Here is a 12,654-nt window from a genome sequence, read left to right on the forward strand (position 1 = left end):
CTGTATAGCCTGGTTGTTGTTATTAAATGGTGCTTTGTATCAGTCATTCTACTACTGTATAGCCTGGTTGTTGTTATTAAATGGTGCTTTGTATCAGTCATTCTACTACTGTATAGCCTGGTTGTTGATGTTAAATGGTGCTTTGTATCAGTCATTCTACTACTGTATAGCCTGGTTGTTAGTGTTGTTATTGAATGGTGCTTTGTATCAGTCATTCTACTACTGTATAGCCTGGTTGTTAGTGTTGTTATTGAATGGTGCTTTGTATCAGTCATTCTACTACTGTATAGCCTGGTTGTTAGTGTTGTTATTAAATGGTGCTTTGTATCAGTCATTCTACTACTGTATAGCCTGGTTGTTAGTGTTGTTATTAAATGGTGCTTTGTATCAGTCATTCTACTACTGTATAACCTGGTTGTTAGTGTTGTTATTAAATGGTGCTTTGTATCAGTCATTCTACTACTGTATAGCCTGGTTGTTAGTGTTGTTATTAAATGGTGCTTTGTATCAGTCATTCTACTACTGTATAACCTGGTTGTTATTAAATGGTGCTTTGTATCAGTCATTCTACTACTGTATAGCCTGGTTGTTGTTATTAAATGGTGCTTTGTATCAGTCATTCTACTACTGTATAGCCTGGTTGTTGTTATTAAATGGTGCTTTGTATCAGTCATTCTACTACTGTATAGCCTGGTTGTTATTGAATGGTGCTTTGTATCAGTCATTCTACTACTGTATAGCCTGGTTGTTGTTATTAGATGGTGCTTTGTATCAGTCATTCTACTACTGTATAACCTGGTTGTTAGTGTTGTTATTAAATGGTGCTTTGTATCAGTCATTCTACTACTGTATAGCCTGGTTGTTATTAAATGGTGCTTTGTATCAGTCATTCTACTACTGTATAGCCTGGTTGTTGTTATTAAATGGTGCTTTGTATCAGTCATTCTACTACTGTATAACCTGGTTGTTAGTGTTGTTATTAAATGGTGCTTTGTATCAGTCATTCTACTACTGTATAGCCTGGTTGTTAGTGTTGTTATTAAATGGTGCTTTGTATCAGTCATTCTACTACTGTATAGCCTGGTTGTTAGTGTTGTTATTAAATGGTGCTTTGTATCAGTCATTCTACTACTGTATAGCCTGGTTGTTAGTGTTGTTATTAAATGGTGCTTTGTATCAGTCATTCTACTACTGTATAACCTGGTTGTTGTTATTGAATGGTGCTTTGTATCAGTCATTCTACTACTGTATAACCTGGTTGTTAGTGTTGTTATTAAATGGTGCTTTGTATCAGTCATTCTACTACTGTATAACCTGGTTGTTAGTGTTGTTATTAAATGGTGCTTTGTATCAGTCATTCTACTACTGTATAGCCTGGTTGTTAGTGTTGTTATTAAATGGTGCTTTGTATCAGTCATTCTACTACTGTATAGCCTGGTTGTTGTTATTAAATGGTGCTTTGTATCAGTCATTCTACTACTGTATAGCCTGGTTGTTGTTATTAAATGGTGCTTTGTATCAGTCATTCTACTACTGTATAGCCTGGTTGTTAGTGTTGTTATTAAATGGTGCTTTGTATCAGTCATTCTACTACTGTATAGCCTGGTTGTTGTTATTAAATGGTGCTTTGTATCAGTCATTCTACTACTGTATAGCCTGGTTGTTGTTATTAAATGGTGCTTTGTATCAGTCATTCTACTACTGTATAACCTGGTTGTTAGTGTTGTTATTAAATGGTGCTTTGTATCAGTCATTCTACTACTGTATAGCCTGGTTGTTGATATTAAATGGTGCTTTGTATCAGTCATTCTACTACTGTATAGTCTGGTTGTTGTTATTAAATGGTGCTTTGTATCAGTCATTCTACTACTGTATAGCCTGGTTGTTGTTATTAAATGGTGCTTTGTATCAGTCATTCTACTACTGTATAGCCTGGTTGTTAGTGTTGTTATTAAATGGTGCTTTGTATCAGTCATTCTACTACTGTATAGCCTGGTTGTTAGTGTTGTTATTAAATGGTGCTTTGTATCAGTCATTCTACTACTGTATAGCCTGGTTGTTGTTATTAAATGGTGCTTTGTATCAGTCATTCTACTACTGTATAGCCTGGTTGTTAGTGTTGTTATTAAATGGTGCTTTGTATCAGTCATTCTACTACTGTATAGCCTGGTTGTTGTTATTAAATGGTGCTTTGTATCAGTCATTCTACTACTGTATAGCCTGGTTGTTAGTGTTGTTATTAAATGGTGCTTTGTATCAGTCATTCTACTACTGTATAGCCTGGTTGTTGTTATTAAATGGTGCTTTGTATCAGTCATTCTACTACTGTATAGCCTGGTTGTTAGTGTTGTTATTAAATGGTGCTTTGTATCAGTCATTCTACTACTGTATAGTCTGGTTGTTGTTATTAAATGGTGCTTTGTATCAGTCATTCTACTACTGTATAGCCTGGTTGTTGTTATTAAATGGTGCTTTGTATCAGTCATTCTACTACTGTATAACCTGGTTGTTGTTATTGAATGGTGCTTTGTATCAGTCATTCTACTACTGTATAGCCTGGTTGTTGTTATTGAATGGTGCTTTGTATCAGTCATTCTACTACTGTATAGCCTGGTTGTTGTTATTAAATGGTGCTTTGTATCAGTCATTCTACTACTGTATAGCCTGGTTGTTGTTATTAAATGGTGCTTTGTATCAGTCATTCTACTACTGTATAGCCTGGTTGTTGATGTTAAATGGTGCTTTGTATCAGTCATTCTACTACTGTATAGCCTGGTTGTTAGTGTTGTTATTGAATGGTGCTTTGTATCAGTCATTCTACTACTGTATAACCTGGTTGTTAGTGTTGTTATTAAATGGTGCTTTGTATCAGTCATTCTACTACTGTATAGCCTGGTTGTTAGTGTTGTTATTAAATGGTGCTTTGTATCAGTCATTCTACTACTGTATAACCTGGTTGTTATTAAATGGTGCTTTGTATCAGTCATTCTACTACTGTATAGCCTGGTTGTTGTTATTAAATGGTGCTTTGTATCAGTCATTCTACTACTGTATAGCCTGGTTGTTGTTATTAAATGGTGCTTTGTATCAGTCATTCTACTACTGTATAGCCTGGTTGTTATTGAATGGTGCTTTGTATCAGTCATTCTACTACTGTATAGCCTGGTTGTTGTTATTAGATGGTGCTTTGTATCAGTCATTCTACTACTGTATAACCTGGTTGTTAGTGTTGTTATTAAATGGTGCTTTGTATCAGTCATTCTACTACTGTATAGCCTGGTTGTTATTAAATGGTGCTTTGTATCAGTCATTCTACTACTGTATAGCCTGGTTGTTGTTATTAAATGGTGCTTTGTATCAGTCATTCTACTACTGTATAACCTGGTTGTTAGTGTTGTTATTAAATGGTGCTTTGTATCAGTCATTCTACTACTGTATAGCCTGGTTGTTAGTGTTGTTATTAAATGGTGCTTTGTATCAGTCATTCTACTACTGTATAGCCTGGTTGTTAGTGTTGTTATTAAATGGTGCTTTGTATCAGTCATTCTACTACTGTATAGCCTGGTTGTTAGTGTTGTTACTAAATGGTGCTTTGTATCAGTCATTCTACTACTGTATAGCCTGGTTGTTGTTATTAAATGGTGCTTTGTATCAGTCATTCTACTACTGTATAGCCTGGTTGTTGTTATTGAATGGTGCTTTGTATCAGTCATTCTACTACTGTATAGCCTGGTTGTTAGTGTTGTTATTAAATGGTGCTTTGTATCAGTCATTCTACTACTGTATAGCCTGGTTGTTGTTATTAGATGGTGCTTTGTATCAGTCATTCTACTACTGTATAGCCTGGTTGTTAGTGTTGTTATTAAATGGTGCTTTGTATCAGTCATTCTACTACTGTATAGCCTGGTTGTTGTTATTAAATGGTGCTTTGTATCAGTCATTCTACTACTGTATAGCCTGGTTGTTGTTATTAAATGGTGCTTTGTATCAGTCATTCTACTACTGTATAGCCTGGTTGTTAGTGTTGTTATTAAATGGTGCTTTGTATCAGTCATTCTACTACTGTATAGCCTGGTTGTTGTTATTAAATGGTGCTTTGTATCAGTCATTCTACTACTGTATAGCCTGGTTGTTGTTATTAAATGGTGCTTTGTATCAGTCATTCTACTACTGTATAGCCTGGTTGTTAGTGTTGTTATTAAATGGTGCTTTGTATCAGTCATTCTACTACTGTATAACCTGGTTGTTGTTATTGAATGGTGCTTTGTATCAGTCATTCTACTACTGTATAGCCTGGTTGTTAGTGTTGTTATTAAATGGTGCTTTGTATCAGTCATTCTACTACTGTATAGCCTGGTTGTTGTTATTGAATGGTGCTTTGTATCAGTCATTCTACTACTGTATAACCTGGTTGTTGTTATTAAATGGTGCTTTGTATCAGTCATTCTACTACTGTATAGCCTGGTTGTTAGTGTTGTTATTAAATGGTGCTTTGTATCAGTCATTCTACTACTGTATAACCTGGTTGTTGTTATTAAATGGTGCTTTGTATCAGTCATTCTACTACTGTATAGCCTGGTTGTTGTTATTAAATTGTGCTTTGTATCAGTCATTCTACTACTGTATAGCCTGGTTGTTGTTATTAAATGGTGCTTTGTATCAGTCATTCTACTACTGTATAGCCTGGTTGTTAGTGTTGTTATTGAATGGGGCTTTGTATCAGTCATTCTACTACTGTATAACCTGGTTGTTGTTATTAAATGGTGCTTTGTATCAGTCATTCTACTACTGTATAGCCTGGTTGTTAGTGTAGTTATTAAATGGTGCTTTGTATCAGTCATTCTACTACTGTATAGCCTGGTTGTTGTTATTGAATGGTGCTTTGTATCAGTCATTCTACTACTGTATAGCCTGGTTGTTGTTATTGAATGGTGCTTTGTATCAGTCATTCTACTACTGTATAGCCTGGTTGTTAGTGTTGTTATTAAATGGTGCTTTGTATCAGTCATTCTACTACTGTATAGCCTGGTTGTTGTTATTGAATGGTGCTTTGTATCAGTCATTCTACTACTGTATAGCCTGGTTGTTGTTATTGAATGGTGCTTTGTATCAGTCATTCTACTACTGTATAGCCTGGTTGTTGGTGTTGTTATTAAATGGTGCTTTGTATCAGTCATTCTACTACTGTATAGCCTTGTTGTTAGTGTTGTTATTAAATGGTGCTTTGTATCAGTCATTCTACTACTGTATAGCCTGGTTGTTAGTGTTGTTATTAAATGGTGCTTTGTATCAGTCATTCTACTACTGTATAGTCTGGTTGTTGATATTAAATGGTGCTTTGTATCAGTCATTCTACTACTGTATAGTCTGGTTGTTAGTGTTGTTACTAAATGGTGCTTTGTATCAGTCATTCTACTACTGTATAGCCTGGTTGTTAGTGTTGTTATTAAATGGTGCTTTGTATCAGTCAATCTACTACTGTATAGCCTGGTTGTTGTTATTAAATGGTGCTTTGTATCAGTCATTCTACTACTGTATAGTCTGGTTGTTAGTGTTGTTATTAAATGGTGCTTTGTATCAGTCATTCTACTACTGTATAGCCTGGTTGTTGTTATTAAGTGGTGCTTTGTATCAGTCATTCTACTACTGTATAGCCTGGTTGTTGTTATTAAATGGTGCTTTGTATCAGTCATTCTACTACTGTATAGTCTGGTTGTTAGTGTTGTTACTAAATGGTGCTTTGTATCAGTCATTCTACTACTGTATAGCCTGATTGTTAGTGTTGTTATTAAATGGTGCTTTGTATCAGTCAATCTACTACTGTATAGCCTGGTTGTTGTTATTAAATGGTGCTTTGTATCAGTCATTCTACTACTGTATAGCCTGGTTGTTAGTGTTGTTATTAAATGGTGCTTTGTATCAGTCATTCTACTACTGTATAGCCTGGTTGTTGTTATTAAATGGTGCTTTGTATCAGTCATTCTACTACTGTATAGCCTGGTTGTTGTTATTAGATGGTGCTTTGTATCAGTCATTCTACTACTGTATAGCCTGGTTGTTAGTGTTGTTATTAAATGGTGCTTTGTATCAGTCATTCTACTACTGTATAGTCTGGTTGTTAGTGTTGTTACTAAATGGTGCTTTGTATCAGTCATTCTACTACTGTATAGCCTGATTGTTAGTGTTGTTATTAAATGGTGCTTTGTATCAGTCAATCTACTACTGTATAGCCTGGTTGTTGTTATTAAATGGTGCTTTGTATCAGTCATTCTACTACTGTATAGCCTGGTTGTTAGTGTTGTTATTAAATGGTGCTTTGTATCAGTCATTCTACTACTGTATAGCCTGGTTGTTGTTATTAAATGGTGCTTTGTATCAGTCATTCTACTACTGTATAGCCTGGTTGTTGTTATTAGATGGTGCTTTGTATCAGTCATTCTACTACTGTATAGCCTGGTTGTTAGTGTTGTTATTAAATGGTGCTTTGTATCAGTCATTCTACTACTGTATAGCCTGGTTGTTGTTATTAAATGGTGCTTTGTATCAGTCATTCTACTACTGTATAGCCTGGTTGTTGTTATTACATGGTGCTTTGTATCAGTCATTCTACTACTGTATAGCCTGGTTGTTAGTGTTGTTATTAAATGGTGCTTTGTATCAGTCATTCTACTACTGTATAGCCTGGTTGTTGTTATTAAATGGTGCTTTGTATCAGTCATTCTTCTACTGTATAGCCTGGTTGTTGTTATTACATGGTGCTTTGTATCAGTCATTCTACTACTGTATAGCCTGGTTGTTAGTGTTTCTATTAAATGGTGCTTTGTATCAGTCATTCTACTACTGTATAGCCTGGTTGTTGTTATTAAATGGTGCTTTGTATCAGTCATTCTACTACTGTATAGCCTGGTTGTTGGTGTTGTAAAATTATTTGAACAACGCTAGTGACTCTGGTCTTGTACGTGTGCCCTTTCTGTTCAAAGGCAATTTGCAGCTTTTTTGTCTAAATTCTTATTAATAAAATCTTTGAAAGAATATTTAATTAATCCACTCCAAGCTGGCCTGATTGACAGAGCTGCAATACTGATCTTAACCACAGAGTGGGGCTGTAATACAGAGGAACTGTTGTGAGACAGTTGTTGTATCCCAAACTGTGTGTGAGTGTGTGACATTCCTACACATTTGTGTGTATGTGTTACAACCTAGACTTGACATTGTTTACAATGCTGACATATGTGTATATAAAGAGGTACAGAATACATATGTAACTGAACCAACCACACATGGGTCTATAATGAGGTACAGCATTCATATGTAACTGAACCAACCACACATGGGTCTATAATGAGGTACAGAATACATATGGAACTGAACCAACCACACATGGGTCTATAATGAGGTACAGAATACATTTGGAACTGAACCAATCACACATGGGTCTATAATGAGGTACAGAATACATATGGAACTGAACCAACCACACATGGGTCTATAATGAGGTACAGAATACATATCTATCTGAACTAACCACACATGGGTCTATAATGAGGTAGAGAATACATATGTAACTGAACCAACCACACATGGGTCTATAATGAGGTAGAGAATACATATGTAACTGAACCAACCACACATGGGTCTATAATGAGGTACAGAATACATATCTATCTGAACCAACCACACATGGGTCTATAATGAGGTACAGAACACATCTATCTGAACCAACCACACATGGATCTATAATGAGGTACAGAATACATATCTATCTGAACCAACCACACATGGGTCTATAATGAGGTACAGAATACATATCTATCTGAACCAACCACACATGGGTCTATAATGAGGTACAGAATACATATGTAACTGAACCAACCATAGAACCACTGAAAGCTCCGGTTAGGGTTAGGGTTGGGTTAGATTTAGGGTTAGGGTTGGGTTAGGGTTTGGGTTGGTGTTAGGGTTGGGTTAGGGTTAAGGATAGGGTTAGGATTGTGAATAGGGTTGATTTGAAGTTAGGGGTTGGGTTAGGGTTGGGTTGGTGTTAGGGTTGGGTTGGGGTTGGGTTAGGGTTGGGTTAGGGTTGGGTTGGAGTTCAGGTTAGGTTTTGGTTAGGGTTCGAGTTGGGTTAGGGTTAGGTTAGGGTTTGGGTTGGTGTTAGGGTTAGGGTTTGGGTTGGTGTTAGGGTTAGGGTTAGGGTTGTGAATAGGGTTGGGTTGAAGCTAGGGTTAGGGTTAGGGTTTGGTTGGTGTTCAGGTTAGGTTTTGGTTAGGGTTAGAGTTGGGTTAGGGTTAGGGTTGGGTTAGGATTAGTGTTAGTGTTGGATTAGTGTTGGGTTGGTGTTAGGTTTAGGGTTAGGGTTGGGTTAGGATTAGAGTTGGGGTTGGGTTGGTGTTAGGGTTGGGTTAGGATTAGAGTTGGGGTTGGGTTAGGGTTGGGTTAGGGTTAGGGTTGGGTTAGAGTTGGGGTCGAGTTAGGGTTGGAATAGGGTTAGGTTAGGGTTAGGGTTGGATTAGGGTTGGGTTAGGGTTAGGGTTGAGTTAGGTTTGGGTTAGGGTTGGATTAGGGTTGGGTTAGGGTTAAGGCTTGAGTTGGGTTGGGTTAGTGTTGGGTTGGGTTAGGGTTAAGGATATAGTTGGGTTAGTGTTGGGTTAGGTTAGTGTTGGGTTAGGGTTAGTGTTGGGTTGGGTTGGGTTAAGGATATAGTTGGGTTAGGGTTGGGTTAGGGTTGGGTTAGGGTTGGATTAGGGTTGGGTTAGGGTTGGGTTGGGTTGGTTTAGGGTTAAGGATATAGTTGGGTTAGGGTTGGTTTAGGGTTGGGTTGGTTTAGGGTTAAGGATATAGTTCGGGTTGGGTTGGTTTAGGGTTAAGGATATAGTTGGGTTAGGGTTGGTTTAGGGTTGGGTTGGTTTAGGGTTAAGGATATAGTTGGGTTAGGGTTGGGTTGGTTTAGGGTTAAGGATATAGTTGGGTTAGGGTTGGGTTGGTTTAGGGTTAAGGATATAGTTTGGTTAGGTTAGTGTTGGGTTGGGTTAGGGGTGGATTAGGGTTAGGATTGAGTTAGGGTTAAGGCTTGAGTTGGGTTAGGTTAGGTTAGTGTTGGGTTAGGGTTGGATTAGGGTTGGGTTAGGGTTAGGGTTTAGTTAGGGTTAAGGATTGAATTGGGGTTGGGTTATGGTTGGGTTAGGTTTAGGGTTGGGATAGGGTTAAGGGTTAGGGTTAGGGTTGGGATTGGGTTATGGTTGGGTTAGGTTTAGGGTTGGGATAGGGTTAAGGATAGAGTTGGGTTAGGGTTAGGGTTAATGATATATTTGGGTTAGGGTTGGTTTAGGGTTAGGGTTAGGTTTAGGGTTGGGTTAGGGTTGGTTTAGGGTTGGGTTGGGTTAAGGTTAGGTTTAGGGTTGGGTTAGGTTTGGTTTAGGGTTGGGTTGGGTTAGTGTTGTTTTAGGGTTAAGGATATAGTTGGGTTAGGTTAGTATTGGGTTGGGTTAGGGTTAAGGATATAGTTGGGGTACGGTTAGGTTAGTATTGGGTTGGGTTAGGATTGGGTTAGTGTTGTTTTAGCGTTAGGGTTAGGTTAGTGTTTGGTTGGGTTAGGGTTAAGGATGTAGTCGGGTTAGGGTTAGGTTAGTGTTGGGTTGGGTTAGGGTTGGTTATGGGTTAGGTTAGTGTTGGGTTGGGTTAGGATTGGGTTAGGGTTAGGGTTGGTTTAGGGGTTAGGGTTGGGTTGGTTTAGGGTTAGGGTTAGGTTAGGGTTGGGTTGGGTTGAAGCCAGCATGTGGATGGACTTGAGAATAAGGTTGAGGATATATAGTTAATTCTCTGACTGTATTGACTATAGAATAAGGTTGAGGATATATAGTTAATTCTCTGACTGTATTGACTTGAGAATAAGGTTGAGGATATATAGTTAATTCTCTGACTGTATTGACTATAGAATAAGGTTGAGGATATATAGTTAATTCTCTGACTGTATTGACTATAGAACAAGGTTGAGGATATATAGTTAATTCTCTGACTGTATTGACTATAGAATAAGGTTTGAGGATATATAGTTAATTCTCTGACTGTATTGACTATAGAATAAGGTTTAGGATATATAGTTAATTCTCTGACTGTATTGACTATAGAATAAGGTTTAGGATATATAGTTAATTCTCTGACTGTATTGACTATAGAATAAGGTTGAGGATATATAGTTAATTCTCTGACTGTATTGACTATAGAATAAGGTTGAGGATATATAGTTAATTCTCTGACTGTATTGACTTGAGAATAAGGTTGAGGATATATAGTTAATTCTCTGACTGTATTGACTATAGAATAAGGTTGAGGATATATAGTTAATTCTCTGACTGTATTGACTATAGAACAAGGTTGAGGATATATAGTTAATTCTCTGACTGTATTGACTATAGAATAAGGTTTGAGGATATATAGTTAATTCTCTGACTGTATTGACTATAGAATAAGGTTTAGGATATATAGTTAATTCTCTGACTGTATTGACTATAGAATAAGGTTGAGGATATATAGTTAATTCTCTGACTGTATTGACTATAGAATAAGGTTGAGGATATATAGTTAATTCTCTGACTGTATTGACTATAGAATAAGGTTGAGGATATATAGTTAATTCTCTGACTGTATTGACTATAGAATAAGGTTGAGGATATATAGTTAATTCTCTGACTGTATTGACTATAGAATAAGGTTGAGGATATATAGTTAATTCTCTGACTGTATTGACTATAGAATAAGGTTGAGGATATATAGTTAATTCTCTGACTGTATTGACTATAGAATAAGGTTGAGGATATATAGTTAATTCTCTGACTGTATTGACTATAGAATAAGGTTGAGGATATATAGTTAATTCTCTAACTGTATTTACTATAGAATAAGGTTTAGGATATATAGTTAATTCTCTGACTGTATTGACTATAGAATAAGGTTTAGGATATATAGTTAATTCTCTGACTGTATTGACTATAGAATAAGGTTTAGGATATATAGTTAATTCTCTGACTGTATTGACTATAGAATAAGGTTGAGGATATATAGTTAATTCTCTGACTGTATTGACTATAGAATAAGGTTGAGGATATATAGTTAATTCTCTGACTGTATTGACTATAGAATAAGGTTGAGGATATATAGTTAATTCTCTGACTGTATTGACTATAGAATAAGGTTGAGGATATATAGTTAATTCTCTGACTGTATTGACTATAGAATAAGGTTGAGGATATATAGTTAATTCTCTGACTGTATTGACTATAGAATAAGGTTGAGGATATATAGTTAATTCTCTGACTGTATTGACTATAGAATAAGGTTTGAGGATATATAGTTAATTCTCTGACTGTATTGACTATAGAATAAGGTTGAGGATATATAGTTAATTCTCTGACTGTATTGACTATAGAATAAGGTTGAGGATATATAGTTAATTCTCTGACTGTATTGACTATAGAATAAGGTTTAGGATATATAGTTAATTCTCTGACTGTATTGACTATAGAATAAGGTTGAGGATATATAGTTAATTCTCTGACTGTATTGACTATAGAATAAGGTTGAGGATATATAGTTAATTCTCTGACTGTATTGACTATAGAATAAGGTTTGAGGATATATAGTTAATTCTCTGACTGTATTGACTATAGAATAAGGTTGAGGATATATAGTTAATTCTCTGACTGTATTGACTATAGAATAAGGTTGAGGATATATAGTTAATTCTCTGACTGTATTGACTATAGAATAAGGTTGAGGATATATAGTTAATTCTCTGACTGTATTGACTATAGAATAAGGTTGAGGATATATAGTTAATTCTCTGACTGTATTGACTATAGAATAAGGTTGAGGATATATAGTTAATTCTCTGACTGTATTGACTATAGAATAAGGTTGAGGATATATAGTTAATTCTCTGACTGTATTGACTATAGAATAAGGTTGAGGATATATAGTTAATTCTCTGACTGTATTGACTATAGAATAAGGTTGAGGATATATAGTTAATTCTCTGACTGTATTGACCCAGTTGAATCCCATTTCTGGTCCTGTAAACAGAAACAGAACAACATACATGGAAATGAGTTCAACACGTTTTAGTGTAGTTTTAATCATGTTCATTTGTATCTCTCTCTGTATGACAGATTCTCAGTAGGTTTCCATGGTCCATTAACAGCCTGTCAGGTCTAAACAGTGAGAGAGGGGGGGTAGATAGAGGGGGGGGGGAGAGGGGGGGGGAGAGAGGGGGGGGTAGAGAGGGGGGGGTAGAGAGAGGGGGGGAGAGAGGGGGGGGTAGAGAGAGGGGGGGGAGAGAGGGGGGGGGGAGAGGGGGGGAGAGAGGGGGGGGGAGAGGGGGGGAGAGAGAGGGGGGGAGAGAGGGAGGGAGAGAGAGAGAGAGAGAGATCCTTTAACCAGTTTGGCTCATTGGACAGGTCAGAGTCTATGTTTGTGAGAGAGAGGGGAGTGTGGAGACGGAGAGAGGAGCGAAGAGACAGAGGGAGATACTACAGACATTATCACAACCTGCCACTAGAGGAAGACAAATAAACCGTTTTGTTAGTTTGTCATTCTTACATTCATTTACATTCATGGTCACAAAACAATCAATTTGTATGTCTCTATTTGGTTAGGTCA

Source organism: Oncorhynchus kisutch, unplaced genomic scaffold (assembly GCF_002021735.2).
Source record: "Oncorhynchus kisutch isolate 150728-3 unplaced genomic scaffold, Okis_V2 Okis06b-Okis10b_hom, whole genome shotgun sequence".
NCBI classification, from domain to species: Eukaryota; Metazoa; Chordata; class Actinopteri; order Salmoniformes; family Salmonidae; genus Oncorhynchus; species Oncorhynchus kisutch.